This window comes from Ovis canadensis, chromosome X (genome assembly GCF_042477335.2).
Source record: "Ovis canadensis isolate MfBH-ARS-UI-01 breed Bighorn chromosome X, ARS-UI_OviCan_v2, whole genome shotgun sequence".
NCBI classification, from domain to species: domain Eukaryota; kingdom Metazoa; phylum Chordata; class Mammalia; order Artiodactyla; family Bovidae; genus Ovis; species Ovis canadensis.
The window spans coordinates 18,561,296-18,583,729 of record NC_091727.1 but is presented as its reverse complement, the minus strand read 5'-3'; the positions used below and the strand labels follow the sequence as shown (position 1 = coordinate 18,583,729).

The 22,434-nt window shown below is 43.8% G+C and overlaps 1 long non-coding RNA gene across 1 annotated transcript in view; it reads right to left on the bottom strand.

Moving 5' to 3' along the window:
- Window positions 1-21,399, bottom strand: part of LOC138929866 (uncharacterized) — a 70,025-nt gene extending 48,626 nt beyond the window's left edge. The window contains exons 1-2 of the long non-coding RNA XR_011446068.1: window positions 20,977-21,399; window positions 10,036-10,114 (exon numbers count right to left, since the gene is read on the bottom strand). This is a non-coding gene — a long non-coding RNA (uncharacterized lncRNA). The remainder of the gene's footprint in view (window positions 1-10,035; window positions 10,115-20,976) is intronic.
- Window positions 21,400-22,434: the final 1,035 nt, after the last annotated feature.

The following is a 22,434-nucleotide window of genomic DNA, read 5'->3' as shown; positions in this document are numbered from 1 at the left end:
AGACCGTGTGCCTTGGCAAATCAATTACTCATCAGTAAAAGGGGAAACTGTGCCCCATGACCTCCAAAGCCTCTTCCCCTCCAACATTACGTGTCTGTGAGGCCACCAAAATGGCTAAAACCTCACTGTTTAGTGTCCACCACTCCCTGAAGCAGTATTTTCCAAACTTTCTTGATAAGAATCACTGCTGCTAAGTCGCTTCAGTCGTGTCCGACTCTGTGCGACCCCATAGACGGTAGCCACCAGGCTCCCCCGTTCCTGGGATTCTCCAGGCAAAAACACTGGAATGGATTGCCATTTCCTTCTCCAATGCATCAAAGTGAAAAGTGAAAGTGAAGTCGCTCAGTCATGTCAGACTCTTAGCGACCCCATGGACTGCAGCCTACCAGGCTCCTCCGTCCATGGGATTTTCCAGGCAAGAGTACTGGAATGGGGTGCCATTGCCTTCCCCTATCCCTGAGGATGTTTTTAAACATACAGATTTCTAGGGCCTTCTCGTAAAACAGAACTGTCCAAAACAGTAGCCACTAGGCATGTGGGATGATCAGCCCTTAAACATAACTAGTCCAAATTTAGATGTCCCATAAGTATTAAATGTACAAAGAAATTTAAAATTTAGTATGAAAAAAAGATTATAAAACATTTCAATAATGTTTTATTACTCACGTTAAAATGATAGTATTCTGGATATGTAAGTAAAATATATTGTTTATACTTTAAAATAATAAAAGATATCATTAAAGTTAATAAAATATACTTGAGTAAAATAGAGGAAAACAACAGAATGAGAAAGACTAGAGAGCTCTTCAAGAAAATTAGAGATACCAAGGGAACATTTCATGCAAGGATGGGCACAATAAAGGACAGAAATGGTATGGCCTAACAGAAGCAGAAGATATTAAGAAGAGGTGGCAAAAAAAAAAAAAAAGAGGTGGCAAGATTACACAGAAGTATACAAAAAAGCTCTTAATGACCCAGATAACCACAGTGGTGTGGTCACTCACCTAGAACCAGACATCTTGCAGTGCAAAGTCAAGTGGGCCCCAGGAAGCATCACTACGAACAAAGCTAGTGGAGGTGATGGAATTGCAGCTGAGCTGTTTCAAATCCTAAAAGATGATGCTGTGAAAGTGCTGCACTCAATATGCCAGCAAATTTGGGGAACTCAGCAGTGGCCACAGGACTGGAAAAGGTCAGTTTTCATTCCAATCTCAAAGAAAGGCATTACCAAATAATTTTCAAACTACTGCACAATTGCACTCTTTTCACATACCGGCAAAGTAACATTCAAAACTCTCCAAGCTAGGCTTCAACAGCATGTGAACCAAGAACTGCCATATGTTCAAGCTGGATTCAGAAAAGGCAGAGGAACCAGAGATCAAATTGCCAACATCCATTGGATCACAGAAAAGGAAAGGGACTTCCAGAAAAACATCTTCTTCTGCTTCATTGACTATGCCAAATCCCTTGACTGTGTGGATCACAACAAACTGTGGAAAATTTAAGAGATGGGAATACCAGACTACCTGATGTGCCTCCTGAGAAGCCTGTATGCAGGTCAAAGAGCAACAGTTAGAACTGGACATGGAACAACAGACTGGTTCCAAGTTGAGAAAGGAGTACATCAAGGAAGTTAATTGTCACCCTGCTTAACGTATATGGAGTGCACATCATGTGAAATGCTGGGCTGGAAGAAGCACAAGCTGGAATCAAGATTGCCAAGAGAAATATCAATAACCTCAGATATGCAGATGACACCACCTTTATGAAAGAAAGTGAAGAAGAACAAAAGAGCCTCTTGATGAAAGTGAAAGAGGAGAGTGAAAAAGCTGGCTTAAAAGTGAACATTCAAAAAACTAAGATCATGGCCTCTGGTCCCATCACCTCATGGCAAATAGATGGGGAAACAATAGAAATAGTGACAGACATTATTTTCTTGGGCTCCAAAATCACTGCAGATGACGATGTAGCCATGAGATTAAAGATACTGGCTCCTTGGAAGAAAAGCTATGACCAACCTAGACAGCATATGAAAAAGCAGAGACATGACTTTGCTGACAAAGGTCCATCTAGTCAAAGCTATGGTTTATCCAGTAGTCATGTATGGATGTGAGAGTTGGACCAGAGAGAAAGCTGAGCACCGAGGAATTGATGCTTTTAAACTATGGTGTTGGAGAAGATTCTGGAGTGTCCCTTGGATTGTAGGTGATCAAACCAGTCAGTCCTAAAGGAAGTCAGTCTTGAGCATTCATTGGAAGGACTGATGCTGAAGCTGAAGCTCCAATACTGGTGACCGTGAGGCTTTTGAGGACACAGCTCGGGAATTGCAGGAGCTGGTCAGATGGGAAATGCTGGCTCTTACTGGACCAGAAAAGGCTCCCTGATAGATTTTGTCTCAACTCCCTAGATTCTCCTTTTGTGGAATCTGTGGAAATGAACTGGAAGGATTGGCCCTGGTAACTGGAGGACAAAAATCATTTTTCCTCACTGGCCAACCCTCCACCACCCCTTTTGCTATCACATGTAGCGGCGTGGTGACACTCAGAAGGGATACCTTGATTGCTGTTCATCCCTTTATGACTCACTGCTTCTACTGCAGTCAGGACTGTACTCAGGAATGCACATAGGCACATGAAAGACGGATGCTTCCCCCAGGAGTCCTAGCTTGGGAAACATTCTGGGAAAACTACTCTGGTCCAACCCAGGTAATCCATCTGGGTTGGACCAGAGAAAAGGGCAAAGCAAACAAAGGTCTTGTTGGTATGGAACTCAATCAGTCTAGGATGCCATCAGGTCTACCCCCTGGTGCATCTCCACCCCGCCTCGGGGGTAGAACCGGGAGGGACGAGTGAGACACCTGCATCAATACGGGACAGATTAAGTCCAACCAGGGAAGGAAAGCTTTGGTGGAGAGTCTGTCTACACCCCCATCTAGAGCAGGGAAGGACGCTTCCGGTGGGAAAAAGCCACAGCTGTGGATGCCGCTTTTTTCCTCTCTTCCAGATGGGTCCTAGCAGTTCCAAAAACCACTCCTTTAAAATGTATTTTAAAAACTGGGACAAGTTTGATCCCCAGAGTTTAAAAAAGACACTCCTGATCTTCTTCTGTGATCATGAATGGCCACGGTATCCTTTAGAAGACGGGAACACTGGCCTCTTAAAGGGTCTCTCAATTACGATACTGTTTTACAACTAGACCGGATCTGTAGAAAACAAGAGAACTGGGCAGAAGTGCCATATGTGTTGCTCTTGATCTCTCTGCCAGACATGCCAGCCTTATGTCCTAAGGATACAGATTCGGGTATGAAACCTTCAGCTGCCTCCTGTTCTCTTACTTTGCCCCTGAACCTGGGGCTCCCGACTGAACAGGCTGGGAGTCAGGGCACAATTCTAGGAGGGGTTGCCTCAGTCTCAGTAGAAATTCAAACTGTACCAATTGTGGTTGAGACTATCAAGAGGATCCAAAAAGTACATACAAGACTTTATGGGACTAACTTTACTCTATGAGCTTACTTGGAGAGATGTAATGCATGTCTTGGGACAGACGCTGACTCCTGACTTGAAAACTTGAGTTTGGGGGGAAGATACTACTTTTGGAGATGAATGGCTTGAACGTGAGATAAGGGGAAAGAGGGAGCTCGAAACCGCCCTCCTCTCGACTGGGAGACAAGCAGTTCCTATAACAGAGCCACTTTGCTGAATGTATTCTTGAAGCACTCAAGTGAGCACGTGCTAAGACTAGGCTAAGTGTACTGAGAAAGAACAGGGACAGAGGGAAACTCCTGGTAAATTCCTAAATAATTATTGGAGGCTCTCTACAGGTTGACTGATGTTGATCTTGAAAGTGCAGAGGGAGAAATGATCTTAAAAGACAGATTTCTCACTCAGTCGGCTCCAGTCGTCTGACGACAGGTACAAAAATGGGCGTTTGGACCAAATCAGTTTTTTAAAAAACTGTTACAGCTGGCTCAGACAGTATATTATGGTAGAGAATATGAGGAGGAAAATAAAAGGCAAAAAAGAACCGGGTGAAAGACTGAAGCCCCAACAATGGCTGTTAGAGCTGCTCTGAAACAGCCTGAGAAAAATGCCCCGAGGGACCCAGGTGAAAAGGGATGGGCTTGTCATTACTGTGGAAAGGAGGGCCATCTCAAGTGGGATTGCCCTCAGGCATCTAAGCTGCCCCCTGCTCCAGGTCCGGTCTGCAAAGGACCATACTGGAGAAGAGACTGCCCTCCGAGGTGTAGGCCCCAGGGGTCAGGCTCCTAGGACAATCCGGGCTGAAGGAGCCCAGGGGTCCCCACACAAACTCCCATCCTAATTACCCCTGAGGAGCCCCGTGTATCAATAACTGTGGAGGGCCAATCAGTTGATTTCTTTTCAACACTGCGGCAAACTTCTGTGTGCTCACTGAAGCCCCTGGTCCACTTTCCTCTGGATCCACTACCATAATCAGACTGTCTGCACTAGCCAAATGCTATTATGTCAGTCATCCTTTAAGCTACAACTGGGACTCTGTGCTGTTTTCTCGACTTTCTAATCATGCCAGAGTCTCCCTCACCGCTTCTGGGGATATACTGAGCGAGGTCCAGGCCTCTGTTTTCATGAATATGGAACCTGCTCTTTCTTTCCTATTAACTGAACAAAATGTAAATCCTAAAGTGTGGGCTGATGGAAAAACTGTGGGTCGACCACACGATGCTGTTCCTGTCTATCAAGCTCAAAGACCCTCACCCATTTTCACATCAAAAACAGTATCCATTAAACCTGAGGTGTTAAGGAAGGGTTAAAACCCATCACTGAGAATTTAAAGGAGCAGGGGCTATTAATTCCCTGTAATAATCCTACAACACTCTTATTTGGGGTGGAAAAAAGTCAAATGATAAATGGAGACTTGTTCAAGCTATATGAATAATAAGTGTCTAATCCTTATACTTTATTGTCTGAAATTCCTAAATGAGCCAAACATGACTAAGACAATTGAGAGGTTTCTTGGGCATTACAGGCTATTGCCGCATTTGGATTCTGGGTTATGGGGATCTTGCCCAGCCTTTACATAAACTTATAACTGAGACGCAGTAGGCCCAAACCGACAAGCTGGTTTGGTCCCCAGAGACTCAAAAAGCTTTTAAGGCTCTTCAAACTGCTCTCTTACAGGCTCCAACTTTGAGCTTGCCCACAGGATCAGAGTTGTTACTGAAAAAAGGCTATGGCCACATTGTATAAGGGCAATTGTTACTATTTCGCTAATGCCTAAAGCTCATAAATTTACTAATGGGCAAAATTTTACTTTACTGACTTCTCATGATGTAAGTGGGGTCTTAAACTCTAAAGTTTAGAGTGACAATGGCTCCATCTTTAAAGCTGCTGTAGCTCAAGGGGTGTCAAAAGCTCCAGGAATAGAATATCACACTGTTCCTGGAGACCCCCAATCTTCAGAAAAATTTAAAAGGCTAATGACATTATTAAAAGACACCCGTGTAAGCTAACTCAGCAAACACAAGACAGTTGGTTTAAGGTTTTACTCATAGCTTTAATGAGGGCTCAAACTGCCCCTAAGAAGAAGGGACTATCTCTATGACAGTCTGTTTTTCTGCACAGATATCATCATAGATCCTAAAGCCTTAGAACTATTTGACTCAGCTTTCAGCTTTTCAACCTCCTCATTGTTGTGGCCCAGGCGCAGGTTGGAAAAGAATTTCCAGACATGAGACAGAATGAAAGAAGAATAAAGTTTATTAGAATGGGAGATACTGTTAGAACAGCAGGCTAGCTCAAGGGAGAACCGAACAGGGGTCCTTACTCCACTTTTATAACCAGGGTACAAGGCGTGGGATAGGGGTCTTGCAGGTCATTTGCTGATTGGATGAGGCATGTATGCTGGGTCAGGGAAGAGTAGGGCAAATACCTTCTCCTGATGGGGTAGGAGGAGAGACAGGTTATACTGTTCCATTAATAGTTACAACATGGGGGAGGGAAGGATGATAAGGGTCTGGTTTTTCTGTTTCTGCATTCCAAGACCCTCCTTGGTTTTATCTGCTCTTTTGTCCTTGGGTCACCACACTCATCAATTGAAGGCTTCCCATGCAGTCCATAAGGTTGCAAAGACTAGGACTCGACTTGGCAATTGAACAACAACAACAAGGGAATGGAGGCTTTCCCCTGGTGGCATTAGTGGTGCAGAATCCGCCTGCAATGCAGGAGACGCGACTTCCTTCCCTGGGTCAGGAAGATCCCCTGGAGGAGGAAATGGCAACCCACTCCAGTATTCTTGCCTGGGCAATCCTGTGGACAGCAGAGGGTCCATGGGTTTGTAAGAGACTCAGACACCACTTAGAAACTAAACACCAGGGGAAGATCAGAAACACACCTCTGTGGTGGAAATGGAAAGGAAATCCAAAAAAGACGGATAAATGTGTACAGTAACTGATTCACTTTGCTGCACAGTAGAAACCAAAACAACACTGTAAAGCAACTATACGCCAGTACAAATCAATTTAAGAGAAAGAAACAAACAAATGCTCCTCTGAGTAGGAGACCTGGGAGCAGAGACTGCAATGCAAGTGGGGAGATACTGTGCTAAGAACCCAAGGTGAGCTTCGCAAAAGCTCCGAGGTGGAAATAAACTTTGTAGGTTCCAGCAATCACAAGAGAAGCAGGAAACTACAGGGGCATAGAGCAGGCAGGGAGACGGGGAATGAATTAGAAAAGACACCAGGACAAGTAGAGCTCTAGTGGGATGTGTGTGTGTGTGTGTGTGTGTGTGTGTGTGTGTGTGTGTGTGATAGAAAACTGAATTGTTCCTCACATGGGATGGAAAGCCCTTGAACAGATAGCAACAGGGAAGTGACATCACTTAATTTCCATTTCCCAAGAATCCTTAAGATCATTTTCTGGGTTGGGGTAGGGGCGAAATGGGTGAAGGAGCTCAAAAGGTACCAACTTTCAGGCTGGCTGAATAAAATTAATATTTTAAGGGAAGACGAGTAAAACATAAATGTTTCCCCTGCCCTCTAGTGAGCACTGTTCATCTGCACTATGCATCCACCTGACCTCCCCAACAGCAGAAACACCTGCTCAACTAGAAAGATCGATTATTCTTCTGCTAGTGCCAGCCATGGAAACTCCTTAGAAGATAACACGCCTCTCAATTCTGCATGGGATCACCATGACTCGCCACATACCCTGCATGTGCATACAGCTTTGGTGAAATTGACGCACAACGCCAATAGATCATTTCCCTTAAAGATAGAGACTGGTACAGAACAGACCAGGTCACAGGACCTGAGGAGATATGGAGCCACACCTACCAGAAGTTCTCACCTTAAATACGTGCTTAAGACCTTACCAGTCTCACCAGCTCTACTGTTCATATCCTGCCTATTTGACGACATGATTGTTTCTTGCATTACCAGGTGTGTGACTGAGCCTCTGATAAAAACAACAATAAGTAAGTGACTTGAAACCATTCACCAATCGATAGCTCTCTGAGATCAATGATGGTAATAGCAGAACTCTAGCTATGGGAAGAAGCAACAAGACGGAATCTTTTGCCGACTGTAACAGACCAGCAAGACAGGCCATCCAGAGGCCGTGGACTACTGTCAGAAGGGCCTAGTCCACTAATAGCACATGCAGGGTCCTATCAGAGAAGTCTGGCCTGACCTGGGAATGAGCATTCCTAGTGTTGTGGGCCCAGTTGGTCACAAAATGCCCCTCAAACCTGGGTCAAAGTTAAGACCTAAAGGGAGGAGTCTGTAAAACAAAGATTGTTGCCCACCATCCAGTCCTACAGGAATCCAGTTGTGAGCCACTGCAGTCACTGCCCTAAATTATACCCTAAAAGGAAATCAGGGTGAAGATCAGAGTGAGGAATTTTGACCTCTGGGAAAACTGACAAAACTGATGCCAGGGACCATTAGGCGTTTTCGGGTGAAAATTTTATGAACCCAGTTTCCTGCACCTTCCCATACTTGGAAAAGCACTAAAACCATTAACTCAGATGTCTGTTCCTGAATGAAGAGCAGTAACCTTCCAGCAAGATGTGTGCTTGAGTGTACCCCCTGAATTCTAAAGTCACAGACATACTGGCCTCCCCTGCCCTCACCTCTTCAGAACTGTCCTCAGAGCTCTCTGAAAGACTGTTTCTCTGGTTATCATCCTCAGATTGGTTCAAATGAAACTTTCCATTTATTTGTGAAGATATTAATTTTTTCATCTTTATAAAAGAAGTAAGTCGTGTGTGTACTGTGCTAAGTTGCTTCAGTCATGTCTGACTATTTGCACCCCTATGGACTGTAGCCCAGCAGGCTCCCCTGTCCATGGGCTTCTCCAGGCAAGAATACTGGAGTGGGTTGCCGTGTCCTCCTCCAGACATCCTCCCAACCCAGGGATCGAACCCAGGTCTCTTACGTCTCCTGCATTGGCAGGTGGGTTCTTTACCGCTAGTGCCACCTGGGAAGCTCCTAAGTAAGTCATGGGGATGTCATACACAGCATATTTGACAGATGCTAAGAGTACAACTTAAAGGTTGTCATCACAAGGAAAAACTCATAATTATGTGTAGTGGTGGATGTTTTCTAGACCTATTGTGATCATTTCACAATAGCTACAAATATTGAATCATTATGTTGTGTATCTGAAACATAGTATGTCAATTATACCTCAATAGAAAAAGATCTGTTTCATTTCTTAAAGAAAAATAAACTTTGACAGTCTCTACAACAATGTAAAAAAAGACAAGGGGAAGATTTCAGAGCCGGGGTACAATTGGAGATAAGGCACTCTCGTTTCTCTAGCATTCTGGCCAATTGTGGACCAGCTTCTCTGGGCGAAGGTGGAGGATTTAGATTAGGGATATTGAAATATGCCTTCTGACCTTTCCTTTACAAAGCACCCTAAAAACTCTCAATCAAGCTAACTTTAAGGCACTCCATTGTCCTTTCCATACCTTTGGCTTTCTTTGTGAGAACCATCCCCCCAGTGGATGATTTAGAAAAACCATATACACAGATCATAAAAGTCAATGAATATTTGAGTGTTTTTGGTATGCTAGACCCGATGCTGCTAGAAGGATTATTTTTTTTTTTAGTTTTTTATTTTTTAAATTTTAAAATCTTTAATTCTTACATGCATATTTTTAGTGACTATTTTTGGCCACATCAAATTGCTTGTGGGATCTTGGTTTCCGAACCGAGGATCGAACCCAGGCCCTCAGCTGTGAAAGCACTGAGTCCTACCCACTGGACCACCAGGGAAGTCCCTGTTGGAAAGATTATCACTCGGGGCTACTTTTATTCTGGAGCAACATAAGTGTTTTCCATCAGCACACCACCAAATGGAATACAAATGCAGACAAAATGCAACAAATGAATTTAACCATATACCAAGTTGTTGACCTAACTTCACAGGGCATGACTTGAACAACACAGTAATATAGCCAGAAAAAAAGAACTGCCAAAAAACAAGCTTCAGTTGTTTTCAGTTATCAGTGCCATCGTTAATGGGGACTATACACACTCAGAGCCTGAAAAACTGAATATGCAATTATGTGGATGTCATTAGGAACCAAGATTTTAAACACGAAACAAAAGATACACAAGCATGAAATGAAAGGAAAAGAAGCCTTGTGGTACTGATTTTGAATTGGAAAGAACAGTGTAAACTCATGGCTATTTTCCCCTTAAAAAATATATACCCTAAATCTATACTGGAAAGATGTAGAAGCAAAGAGACACCCAATAGTAATTACTCTGAAAACAGGTAATGGGAAAAAAAATGACAATTTATCCTCCCTTTCCTACACAGACTGAATTACAAGTAAACCAGTAACTGATGGGGGAAAGTTCTTTATAGAAAAGTTTTCACTAACAAATAAAGAAGGAATCCTAGAGTTTTAATATCTCCATCTTGCAACCTTCAATGAGATGATGGATCTAGCCACTGGAGAACTTTATAAAGTAGCATCCAATTGACAACATCTAGTCAACCAGCAGCCCACACTCCTGCCCCAGGAGAAGCTCAGATGCCTCCTCACCTGCAGAATGTTCTTGCTTCCATATCACACTGGAATCCCATCAAGCTTTCAGACTGCCTACCAGCTTACAGGATGGAATCTGCAAAAATCAAAAAATGCAGTAAGTATTACAGAAGAGATGGCCTAGTGTCTTTAATAAGCAAATGGCAAGATAAATGAAAAAGGAAAAAAGAAGATACAGGAATTGTCACATAAATGCAACCTGTGGATCCTGGCTGCATTTCATACAAAGCCAACGAGGAAAAAAAATTATCAGATACTTGGACAATTTCTACACTGACTGGATATTTGATGATATTAATTTGTTTAGGTATGCAAATATTATTAAAACAATTTTATAAAAAGTCCTTCTCTTTTACAGATACACTGAAGTTTTCATAGCTGAGATGCTATGATGCCTGGAAGGAGCTTTAAAATTACGCAGTGCCAGTGGTGGCCGTGCTGGGGGATGCATACAGAGGAAACAAGATGGCACCCTGAGCTGATAATTGTTTAAGCTGGTGATGTCTGAACAGGTGTTCCTTGTACTCTTCTCTGTACTCTTGTGGATGTTTGGAAATTCCTCATTACAGAAAGAGTAGTGTAGATGCCAGACATTAGGGATTACATGTTAAGCAATTATCTGCAGTTGTTTTAAGGAAATCCATGTTTCATCTTTTGCTCTTTGCTACAGACACCACCCTTATGGCACAAAGTGAAGAAGAACTAAAGAGCCTCTTGATGAAAGTAAAAGAGGAGAGTGAAAAAGTTGGCTTAAAGCTCAACATTCAGAAAACTAAGATCATGGCATCTAGTCCCATCACTTCATGGCATATAGATGGGGAAACAATGGAAGCAGTGACAGACTTTGTTTTCTTAGGTTCCAAAATGACTACAGATGGTTATTGCAGCCATGAGATTAAAAGATGCTTGCTCCTTGGAAGAAAAGCTATGACAAACCTAGACAACATATTAAAAAGCACAAACATTACTTTGCCGACAAAGGTCCATACAGTCAAAGCTATGGTTTTTCCTGTAGTCATGGATGGATGTGAGAGCTGGGCCATAAAGAAGGCTGAGTGCCAAGGAACTGATGCTTTTGAACTATGGTGTTGGAGAAGACTCTTGAGAGTCCCTTGAACAGCAAGGAGATCAAACCAGTCAGTCCTAAAGGAAATCCACCCTGAATATTCATTGGAAGGATAGACACTGAAGATGAACCTGATGCAAAGAGCTGACTCGTTAGAAAAGACCCTGATGCTGGGAAAGACTGAAGGCAGGAGAAGAAGGGGATGACACAGTATGAGATGGTTGGATGGCATCACCGTCTCAATGGACATGAGTTTGAGTAATCTCCAGGAGTTGGTGATGGACAGGGAAGCCTGGCGTGCTGCAGTCCATGGGGTCACAAGGAGTCAGACAGAGTGACTGAGCAACAACAACAACAACAACAACAACAATGCATTTGTATTATAAAGGGTGTTATGTAGGGCTGAGGGTCTGAAGTGGTTAGGAAAGGCTGAGGAAAAGCCTTTCAGACGCAATCTGCTAGCTGAGCTGCACTGGGTAACCAGCTGAGCTGAGGCAATTAGAGGCCATGCCCAACGCAGTCCTGGGTCACATCACAGATGCTTTTGAGAAATGGAAATGAGATTGGCAGTAGATCGTCCTGGCCTTTTAAATTCACTGAAGATTTAGACATTTGTCTTAAGAACAGTGAGAAGCCAAAGAAGGATTTTACCTTCAGCTTTGCATTTTGTACATATGGAAGATAGAATGTATGTACTCATGGCACGACTTCAAGGGAAAGTCACTGAAAGAAGACGCATAGTGTTTTCTTGGAAGTGTGGGTTTCCTGAAACATGGTAAAATGTGTGAATAATGGAGGGCTGGAAGGACTGATGCTGAAGCTGAAACTCCAATATTTTGGTTACCTGATGGGAAGAACTGACTCATTGGAAAAGACCCTGATGCTGGGAAAGATTGAGGGCAGGAGGAGAAGGGGACAACAGAGGATGAGATGGTTGGATAGCATCACTGACTCAATGGACATGAGTTTGAGCAAGCTCCGGGAGTTGGTGATAGACTGGGAAGCCTGGCGTGCTGCAGCCACAAAGAGTCAGACACGACTGAGTGACTGAACTGATGATCATCTCTTTCTTATAGCCAATGCAGAAACGTTAAAAAAAAAAAAAGAATTATAAACCCTTCCCTATTGAAATGTGCATGTGCTCTAGTTGAAGAGAATGTTAGCATGAGATGCTGGGACCACCAGATCTGTAGTTCAACCATGCTGATGCCTTTGACTTATTCTGTGTGGCCTGGCAAGAGTAGGGCAAGCCTTTTCTTCCATCTGAGGTTGTATGGGTTGGTTTTCACTAAACCATGTATTGCACCACATGGCACGTTCTTTAAGTCTGGCTGCGTTTTCCCATCACGCAGACCATGGCTGATTAGTGTGGCCTTAATTTTGTTGTTCAGTCGCCAAGTCATGTCCAACTCTTTGCAGCCCCATGGACTACAGCACGCCAGGTTTCCCTGTCTGTCAGTATCTCCTGAAGTTTGCTCAGATTCATGTCCATTGAGTCGGTGAAGCCATCCAACCATCTCATCCTCTGTTGCCCACTTCTCCTCCTGCCCTCAGTCTTTCCCAGCATTAGGGTCTTTTCCAATGACTCAGTTTTTTGCATCATGTGGCAAAAGTTTTGGAGCTTTGGCTTCAGCATCAGTCCTTCCAATGAATATTCAGAGTTGATGTCCTTTAGGATTGACTGGTTTCATCTTGCTGTCCAAGGGACTCTCAAGAGTCTTCAGCAGCGCACAATTCAAAAGCATGAATTCTTTGGTGCTCCAGCTCTCACATCCATACATGACTACTGGGAAAACCACAGTTTTGACTAGATGGACCTGTGTTGGCAAAGTAAGGTCTCTGGTCTTTAGTATGGTGTCTAGTTTGTTATCCCCTTCATGCCTAGGTTGGCCACAGCATCGTCATGGCAAAGGGGCTTGCAGAACTCAATGGCGCTATGAGCCATGCTGTGCAGGGCCATGGAAGACAGACAGGTCACAGTGCAGAGTTCTGACCAAACGTGGTCCACTGGAGGAGGAGATGGAAAACCTCTCCAGTATTCTTGCTGTGAGAACACCATGACAGGATGATAGAAGATAGGACCCTGGAAGACGAGCAGCCCAGGTCGGAAGGTGTCCAATATGCTACTGAGGAAGAGCGGAGGGAAATTACTAACAGCTCCAGAAAGGATGAAGCAGCTGGGCCAAAGCAGAAATGACACTACTTGTGGATGTGTTTGGTGGTGAAAGTAAAATCCAGTGCTGTAAAGAACAATATCACATAGGAACCTGGAGTGTTAAGCCCATGAATCAAGGTAAACTGGACGTGGTCAAGCAAGAAATGGCAAGGGTGCACATCCACATCTTAGGAATCAGTGAACTAAAATGCACAGGAATGGGAAAATTTAATTCAGATGACTATTATATACACTATAGTCAAGGATCCTTTAGAAGAAATGGAGTAGCCTTCCTAGTCAACAGGAGAGTCTAAAATGCAGTACTTGGGTGCAATCTCATAAACAACGGAGGGACCTAGGTTCGTTTCCAAGGCAAACCATTCAACATCACAGTAATCCAAGTCAATGCCTCAACTACAGATGCCAAAGAACCTGAAGTCGATCCGTTCTATGAAGACCTACGAGACATTCTATAGTTAGCATCAAAAAAATGTCCTTTTCATCATAGGGGACTGGAATGCAAAAGTAGGAAGTCAAACGATACCTGGAGTAGCAGGCAAGTTTGGCCTTGAAGTACAAAATGAAGCAGGGAAAAGGCTAACGGAGTTTTGCCAAGAGAACACACTTGTCATAGCAAACACCCTCTTCCAACAACATAAGAGATGACTCTACACATGAACATCACCAGGTGGTCAATATTGAAACCAGATTGATTATATTCTTTGCAGCCAAACATGGAGACGCTCTATACGGTCAGTGAAAACAAGACATGGAGCTGACTGTGGCTCAGATCAACAGCTCCTTATTGCAACATTCAGCCTTAAACTGAAGAAAGTAGGGAAAAGAACTAGGCCATTCAGGTACGAACTAAACCTAATCCCTTATGGTTACACAGTGGAGGTGACAAAGACATTCAAGAGAATAGATCTGCTAGACAGACTGCCTGAAGAATGATGGACAGAGCTTCGTATCACTGTTCAGGATCAGTGACCAAAACCATCTCAAAGAAAACGAAATGCAAGAAGGCAAAGGGGTTGTCTGAGGAGGTCTTACACATAGCTGAGGAAAAAAGAGAAGCAAAAAGCAAGGGAGAAAGAGAAAGCTATACTCAACTGAATGCAGATTTCCAGAGAACAGCAAGGAGAGATAAGAATACTTTCTTCAGTGAACAGTGCAAAGAAATAGAGGAAAACAAGAGAATGGGAAAGACTAGAGATCTCTTCAAGAAAATTGGAGCTATCAAGGGAACATTTCATGCAAAGATGGGCACAATGAAGCACAGAAATGGTAAGGACCTAAGAGCAGCAGAAGAGACTAAGAAGAGGTGGCCAGAACAGAGGAGAACTAAACAAAAAAGGTCTTAATGAGCTGGATAACCATGATGCGTGTGGTCACTCACCTACAGCCAGATGTCCTGCAGTGTGAAGTCAAGTGGGCCTTAGGAAGCATTACTACAAACAAAGCTGGTGGAGGTGATGGACTTCCAGTTGAGCTAGTTAGAATCCTAAAAGTTGATGCTGTGAAATCGCTGCACTCAACATGTCAGCAAATGTGGAAAATGCAGCAGTGGCCACAGGACTGGAAAAGGTCAGTGTTCATTCTAATCCCAAAGAAGAGCAATGCCAAAGAATGCTCAAACTACCATACAATAGTGCTAATTTCACATGGTAGTAAGGTTATGCTCAAGATCCTTCAAGCTAGGATTCAAGAGTATGTGAACCGAGAACTTTCAGATGTCCAACATTGGGTTTAGAAAAGGCAGAAGAACCAGAGATCAAATTGCCAACATTTGTTGGATCATAGAGAAAGCAAGGAAATTCCAGAAAAAAAATCTACTACTGCTTCATTGACTATGCTAACACCTTTCACTGTGTGGATCACAATAAACTATGGAAATTTCTTAAAGAGATGGGAATACCAGACCACCTTACCTGTCTCCTGAGAAACTTGGGTGCAGGTCAAGAAGCAATGGTTAGAATCTTACATGGAACAATGGACTGGTTCCAAATTGGGAAAGAAATACAACAAGGCTGGATACTGTCACCCTGCTTATTTAACTTCTATGCAGAATATCTCATGTGAAACGCCAGACTGGATGAATCACAAGCTGGAATCAAGACTGGGGGGAGAAATATCAACAATCTCAGATATGCAGATGATACCACTCTAACAGCAGAAAGCGAAGAGGAACTAAAGAGCCTCTTGATGAGGGTCAAAGAGGAGAGTGAAAAGTTGGCTTAAAACTCAATATTCAAGAAACTAAGATAATGGCATCCAATCTTATCACTTCATGGCAAATAGATGGCGAAAAAGTGGAAGCTATGACAGACTTTATTTTCTTGGGCTCCAAAATCACTGCAGATGGTGACTGCAGCCATGAAATAAAAGACGCTTGTTCCTTTGGAGAAAAGGCATGAGAAACATAGACAGTGTATTAAGAAGCAAATACATCACTTTACTGACAAAGGTCTATATGGTCAAAGCTATGGTTTTCCAGTAGTAGTCGTGTATGGGTATGTGAGTTGGACCATAAAGAAGGCTGAAAGTGAAAGTGAAGTCGCTCGGTCGTGTCCGACTCTGCAGCCTCATGGACTGTAGCCCACCAGGCTCCTCTGTGTATGGAATTTTCCAGGCAAGAGTACTGGAGTGGGTTGCCATTTGCTTCTCCAGGGGATCTTCCCAACCCAGGGATTGAACCTGGGTCTCCAGCATTGCAGGCAGATGCTTTTACCATCTGAGCCACCAGGGAAGCCCTAAAAGAAGGCTGAGAGCCAAATAATCGATGCTTTCAAATTGTGCTGAAGAAGACTTGAGAGTACCTTGGACAGCAAAGAGATCAAACCAGTCAATCCTAAAGGAAACCCTGAATATTCATTGGAAGGACTGATGCTGAAGCTGAAGCTCCAATACTTTGGACACCTGATGTGAAGAACCGACTCGTTGGAAAAGACCTTGATGCCAGGAAAGACTGAAGGCAAGAGAAGGGGGTTGCAGAGGATGAGATGGTTAGTTAGTATCACCAACTCAATGGACATGCATCTGAGGCAACTTTAGGAGAGAGTGAAGGACAGGGAAGCCTGGTGTGCTGCAGTCCATGGGGTCACAAAGAGCTCGACACAACTTAACCACTGAACAACAACAACATAGTTCGCCATAGCTTTAAATTACTGCCAGTCATTTTGTGTGGCTGATTTCCAAATAGAAGCAGCCTTTGGAAACCTAAGAGTAGGCTTGTGGAGAGGCAGCATAGCATCTGAACTATCAGTGAATCTGATCTCAAATCCTGTGATCAGGAGAGGTTGCCTAACCTCGGAGTGCCTGGGCTTTCTCATCATTAAAAGCAATGGGAAGAAAGCATTCAGCTCTTGGGGCCTGTATGAAACTTATATAGATCCACATTTGTCAAGCACTTAGAAGAGTGCATGATCCATTACAAGCAGCATACCAGTATCTTTGAACCTCTTGGCACCTCCTTGTCCTCATTAGTTGAGCAACTTCTAGAAACGTCTCTGCTAGGTACACTTTGACAATGAATCAGTTGGGTACTCGGCAGGTTTTAGAGGTGACTGCTATCTTCACAGTCAATAGTTAACTATTGTTTGGGGGCTAGCAACAAGAGCTGCTACATAAAGAGAGAGAACCTGTGTCAGCGTAGTACTTAGACAAAGATCATTAGACAACCCGGCCAAACAACGACAGATATCCAATGACAGGTGGAACCGAGCTGCTCGGTGGCCTTTGACCTCATCCTGCAGCTCATCTTCCTTCTGGTTAAGGTTCTCCACTCACAAAACTCCACCAGGCCTCAAATGGGACCTAATTAAACTTAAAAGCTGTTGCACAGCAAAGGAAATCATAAACAAAATGAAAAGATGACATACAGAATGGGAGAAAATATTTACAAATGAAGTAGCTGACAATGGGTTAATCTCCAAAATATACGAACAGCTCATACAGTTCAAAATTGGGAGAATGACATTGAAACATGTATACTATCATGTAAGAAACGAATCGCCAGTCTATGTTTGATGCAGGATACAGGATGCTTGGGGCTGGTGAACAGAGAAGATCCAGAGATGATATGGGGTGGGAGGTGGGAGGGGGGTTCATGTTTGGGAACTCACGTACACCCGTGGTGGATTCATGTCATTGTATGGCAAAACCAATACAGTATTGTAAAGTAAATTAAAGTAAAAATAAAAATTAAAAAAAATTAAAAAGAAAACAAACAACCCAATCAGATGATGGGTGGAAGATCTACATAGACATTTCTCCAAAGAAGACATAGAGATGGCTAAGAGGTACATGAAAAGACGCTTGACATCACTAATAATGAGAGAAATGCAAACCGAAAACTACAATGAGGTAGTACCTCACACTGGGCAGAATGGGCATCATCAAAACCTACAAACAATAAATGCTGGAGAGGGTGTAGAGAAAAGGGAACCCTCCTACACTATTGGTGGGAATGTAAATCTGTACAGCCACTATGGAAAACAGTATGGAGGTTCCTTATACGGGCTTCCTAGGTAGCTCTAGTGGTAAAGAACCTGCCTGCCAATGCAGGAGACATAAGAGACATGGATTCAATCCCTGGGTCAGGAAGATCCCCTGGAATAGGGCATGGCAACCCACTCCAGTATTCTTGCCTGGAGAATCCCATGGACAGAGGAGCCTGGCGGGCTACAGTCCATGGGGTTGCAAAGAGTCAGACACAGACAGAAGCGACCTGGTGCACACACACACCGAGTTTCTTCAAAAGCTAAAAATGGAGTGATCATACGTCCAGCAACCCCACTCCTGGGCACGAATCTGGAGAAAATCATAATTTGAAAAGACGCATTGACTGCAATGTTCACTGCAGCACTATTTACAACAGCCAACACGTGGACGCAACCTCAATGTCCATCAATACAGGCATGGATAAAGAAGATGCGGTATATACATATACAATGGAATATTACCTAGCCATAAAAACAGATCGAAATAGTGCCATTTGCATCAGCGTGGATGGACCTAGAGATTGTCATAATGAGTGAAGTCAGAGAAAGACAAATATCATGTTGTTTTGCTTATATGTGGAATCAAAAAATAGTACAAATGGACCTGCAACAAAACAGAGATATAGTCACAGCTATAGAAAACAAACTTATGGTTACTGAAAGGGAAAGCGGCGGGGAGGAGGAGGGGGAAGATAAAATGGGAGCCTGGGATTGACATATACACTAATATGCACCAAATAGATGACAAGCAAGGACATGCTTTATAGGACAGGGAACTGGATGTTCAATATTCTGTAATGACCTCTGTGGGAAAATAATCTGAAAAACAGTGTACCTGTGTATGTGTTTAACTGAGTCTCTGGCTGTACAGCAGAAACTAGAAACATTGTAAACCAACTATGATCCAATAAAAAATGAATTGAAAAAAAGCACCAGGCTTCACCAACTGTCTCCACAACTGGCTTAACCATCAATAAACCTTGCCAATCTTAAGCAACTTGCCAGCCTTTAAGAAACCAAAACTGGAATTTATCAAACACAAGAGGAGGCAGTTAGGGACTTTATCAAATAGCTATCATGGAATTCTTTCATAAAGCTTTTTTGCATCATTTTACAGCTCACACTTTTCTTATTACAAAAGAAAACATGTTCTGTATGGAAATTCTAGAAACTAAAGATAAATCACAATTTAAAAGATAAAAATATTCTCCAACCTTACAGGGCCACAAAAAGCGCTGTTAATGTCAGTGTATGATCTGCCAGCTACATACTTTTGTCACACATTACACGCGTATACCTGTGGCGGATACATGTTGATGTATGGCAAAACCAATACAATATTGCAAAGTAATTAAACTCCAATTAAATACAGATTTAAAAATACACATTTAAAAATTTATATGAATGAAGTCAGAAGGTACCTGTTAGTTTGTAACCCGCTCTCATGGGTAAGTAACGGTTTTTAACAACCTGGTTTTTAACTCCTAATATTCCACTGTAGCTGTAACTTATTCCACTGATCCCTCATTGTTGCCCAATTAGATGCTTTTCTGTTTTACAATTATAAACAATGCTTGAGTATATTTGTAACTATCACCTCATCCAAAGTATTATTTTTAAGGACCAAATTTCTCGAGGTGAAGTTGCTGGGTCCAACAATATGCAAACATTTCAGGGATCTGTTTCATAATCCTACTTTGCCCCTTAAGAAGCATTAGATTCATTCTCAGAAATCCACTTGGGGCCAAAAAAGAACATTACATCTATTTCTTAAAAAGAGTTTTAGGACAAGGAAATGGCAACCCACTCTAGTATTCTTGCCTGGAAAACTCCATGGACATAGGAGCCTGGCGGGTTACAAACCATGAGGTCACACGACAGAGCACGCACGTGTGACCAGGTTGGAGGGAGATGGGTTGGTAGCAATAAACAGGTAGAACTTTTAAAAAAGGATTTCTAGATATTATATATTTCTTTGACTCCAAGGGTGGTGGTAGAGGGGCTAAAAAGTGGGAGGAAGACACAAGTGAATGCTGCTTCCCTGCCACCCAAACAGGCAACACGGCGCGCATGTGCACCCTCGCCCACGTGGGCCCCACGTTGCCGCATCTGCCAGAAGACTATGCTCCTTGGCCCATCTTGAGCCTACAAGTACATTCCTTAGTCTCTCCTCTCTTGCCTTTGCTCCTCTTTCCAGTGATTCTCAGTGGGAGCTGCGCTGTCCTCTATGGCTCACAGAGGGCATCTCTGTGGGTGAGGGTTTGCTGTGACAATGATCTGGGGGTACCCTTGAACTTAGACTGCTGACATCCTGTGCAATGGCAATGTTGTCTACTTCTCACATGACTTGCAAATGTTCCTCTGGACATTTATGTAGGTGGAATCCTGCATCTGAAACCTGCATGCAATATCTGGACTTAGATCCTATCACCATTCTACAGAAAGACAGACAATAGCTTTTGAATGAACTTCCAGGAATACAAAAGTATCTAGTAAGTAAATTGAGGGCTGTGTTGATAGCTTGCTTTTTTCCAGGTTTTTCATGAGTTGTTTACCACTGCAGAAAAGTCCTATCACCAGCGGCAATGCTACTAGTGGTATTCAAGCCACTGATTTAACACCCCACTTTGGTCTGTACCCACAGGCGCTGCAGTCACAGCGATCAGGAGCAAACATCCAACCACTTCCTCGTGACTCTAATGTAGTCGTTCAAGAATACATATTACTTTATAACACAGTTTTTATTTCTTGGTTGTATTATAGTCTTTTAAAAAATCTAAAAATTATGTGTGAAGTTAGGTATTATTACCTGTGAATTACACTTAAGGATTCCAAAGAGGATGCTTAAAAAACAGTTGTTTTTAAATGCTGCTAATAGGTTGTGATAGGCTTGAGATCAACTTGCTGGCGACCCCTAGTGGCAAAATCGAGCAAATGCTTCATAGCCAGCGGCTCTTTTAAAAGCTTTTGGCTCCAAAATGTGGTTAAGGAAATGATCCCTTTCTCACCCCCACCCCCGACCCGCCCAGACTCAAACAGGGATGTTTCCTGTTAGTGAGCTGGTGCCTGAGCAGGGGGGTATAGAGAGGAAAGTGGGGAGGCGGGCGGGGGCAGTCAGAGGCAAGGGAAAGAATGGCAACCCCCAAATTTTCTAGGTATTTCTTCGTACCTAGAAAATTTCAGCATGTCACATCCCCTTATTTTTTCTGTCTTACCTGCTGGTGTCTCCCAGGTCTTTTACTCCATTCATGGCAGAGTCCCAATGTGTACTTTCGACTCTTGCTTTTCTCAAACCAGTGGTCCTTTCATTCAATGCCCCAGCATCCCTCCTTGACTTGGTGGTCCTGCCCCAAGGGTTTCACATCCGGGACTTCTGGGCGGGGCTGAGGGCGTCTCCCAGGTGATGCTGACGTAGCTTGATGGGGGAGAAGTTCAAACTCGACTTTAAATCCTTGTCTGTGTGAGCTGTGTTCACCAGTCTCACGTTATGAGACCACGACGCTCTGAGAAGTTTCCAAAGGGCCTGGATTTCAAGCACTTTGGCACTTTTCTAAAGGCAACAGGGCACAGTGCAGGACCACCTCACAGAAGGGTCCCCGTGAATCCTTCCCTGGAGGTGGCTCACTCCCCATGGGGAGGCAAGGTTTCCCAAAGCTCAGCATTTCCGCCAAATGAGCCTCCACGACATAAATAGAAGATTTCACTGGGAAAAGCTATTTGCTCCTTTTGGCAGCACTGAGACCTCTGCTCCGAAAGAATAGTGTCTTTTGGCAGCTGAAGTAGGTGTCTTTTCAGAGAGAAAAACTCGAGTCTCAAAGGGCCAGAGTACTTTGGTTTTCATCATTCTTCTTGGACTTGTTCCTTGTAATCATTTTGAAAATTAAATCCTCCTGCGCTTTATGGAAAAATGAATACATAAGAGAGAATGAGGAAGAAAAAGAAAGTGGAGGGAAGAAAGAAAGGCAAAGAAAAAAGGGAGTGAGAAGGCAGGGGTCGGTCTAGGTTGGGAGGTCTGGCTGACGGGGAGAAAACGGTGAATTTTTCTGGAGAGAATACTGAAGGGGGGGCAAGTTAGAGGACTTGGCAAGAGCACAGGACAACCAGACTTCCCTGCCCACCAGAGGACGGTGTCACCCGGGATGCATGGCTCCCTAGGCAGCTGCCCCACAGCATGGAATCTGCAGAGGCAGGTGCAGTGGCCCCCAGGCTGGCCCAATGGCGCCACCCCCTGGCACTCACACCCTCGGGTCCTCCTCCCGCACCCTGGCAGAAGCAGTGATCTGTCACTGCTAAGACAGGGTCATAAAAGCACTAGGCTTTTTTCCATCTGCTGGGTCACACTGGCTCTGGGAGCAGCCAGCTGCCCCCCAGCAGCCTTGCAGGGAGGCCCACGGGGTACCCACAGCCCAGCCAGGGACCTGCGGATGGCTCCTCCCGGCCCAAATGACTGCAGCCTGGCCCACAATCTCTCCAGAGACCCTGAGACCCAATCCCCCAGCTCAGCTGCTTCTGGATTCCTGAGCCACAGGAGATACAAAAGGCGTGTTGTGTTGCACCACCAAGTTTTGTACTGAAACAGACACTTGTCTTCGACAGTGACAAGAGTTTGGGACCTGGGCACCCTACTGAGTGAGGAGAGTTCCCACTGATGTGTGCCCACCCTCCCCTTCAGC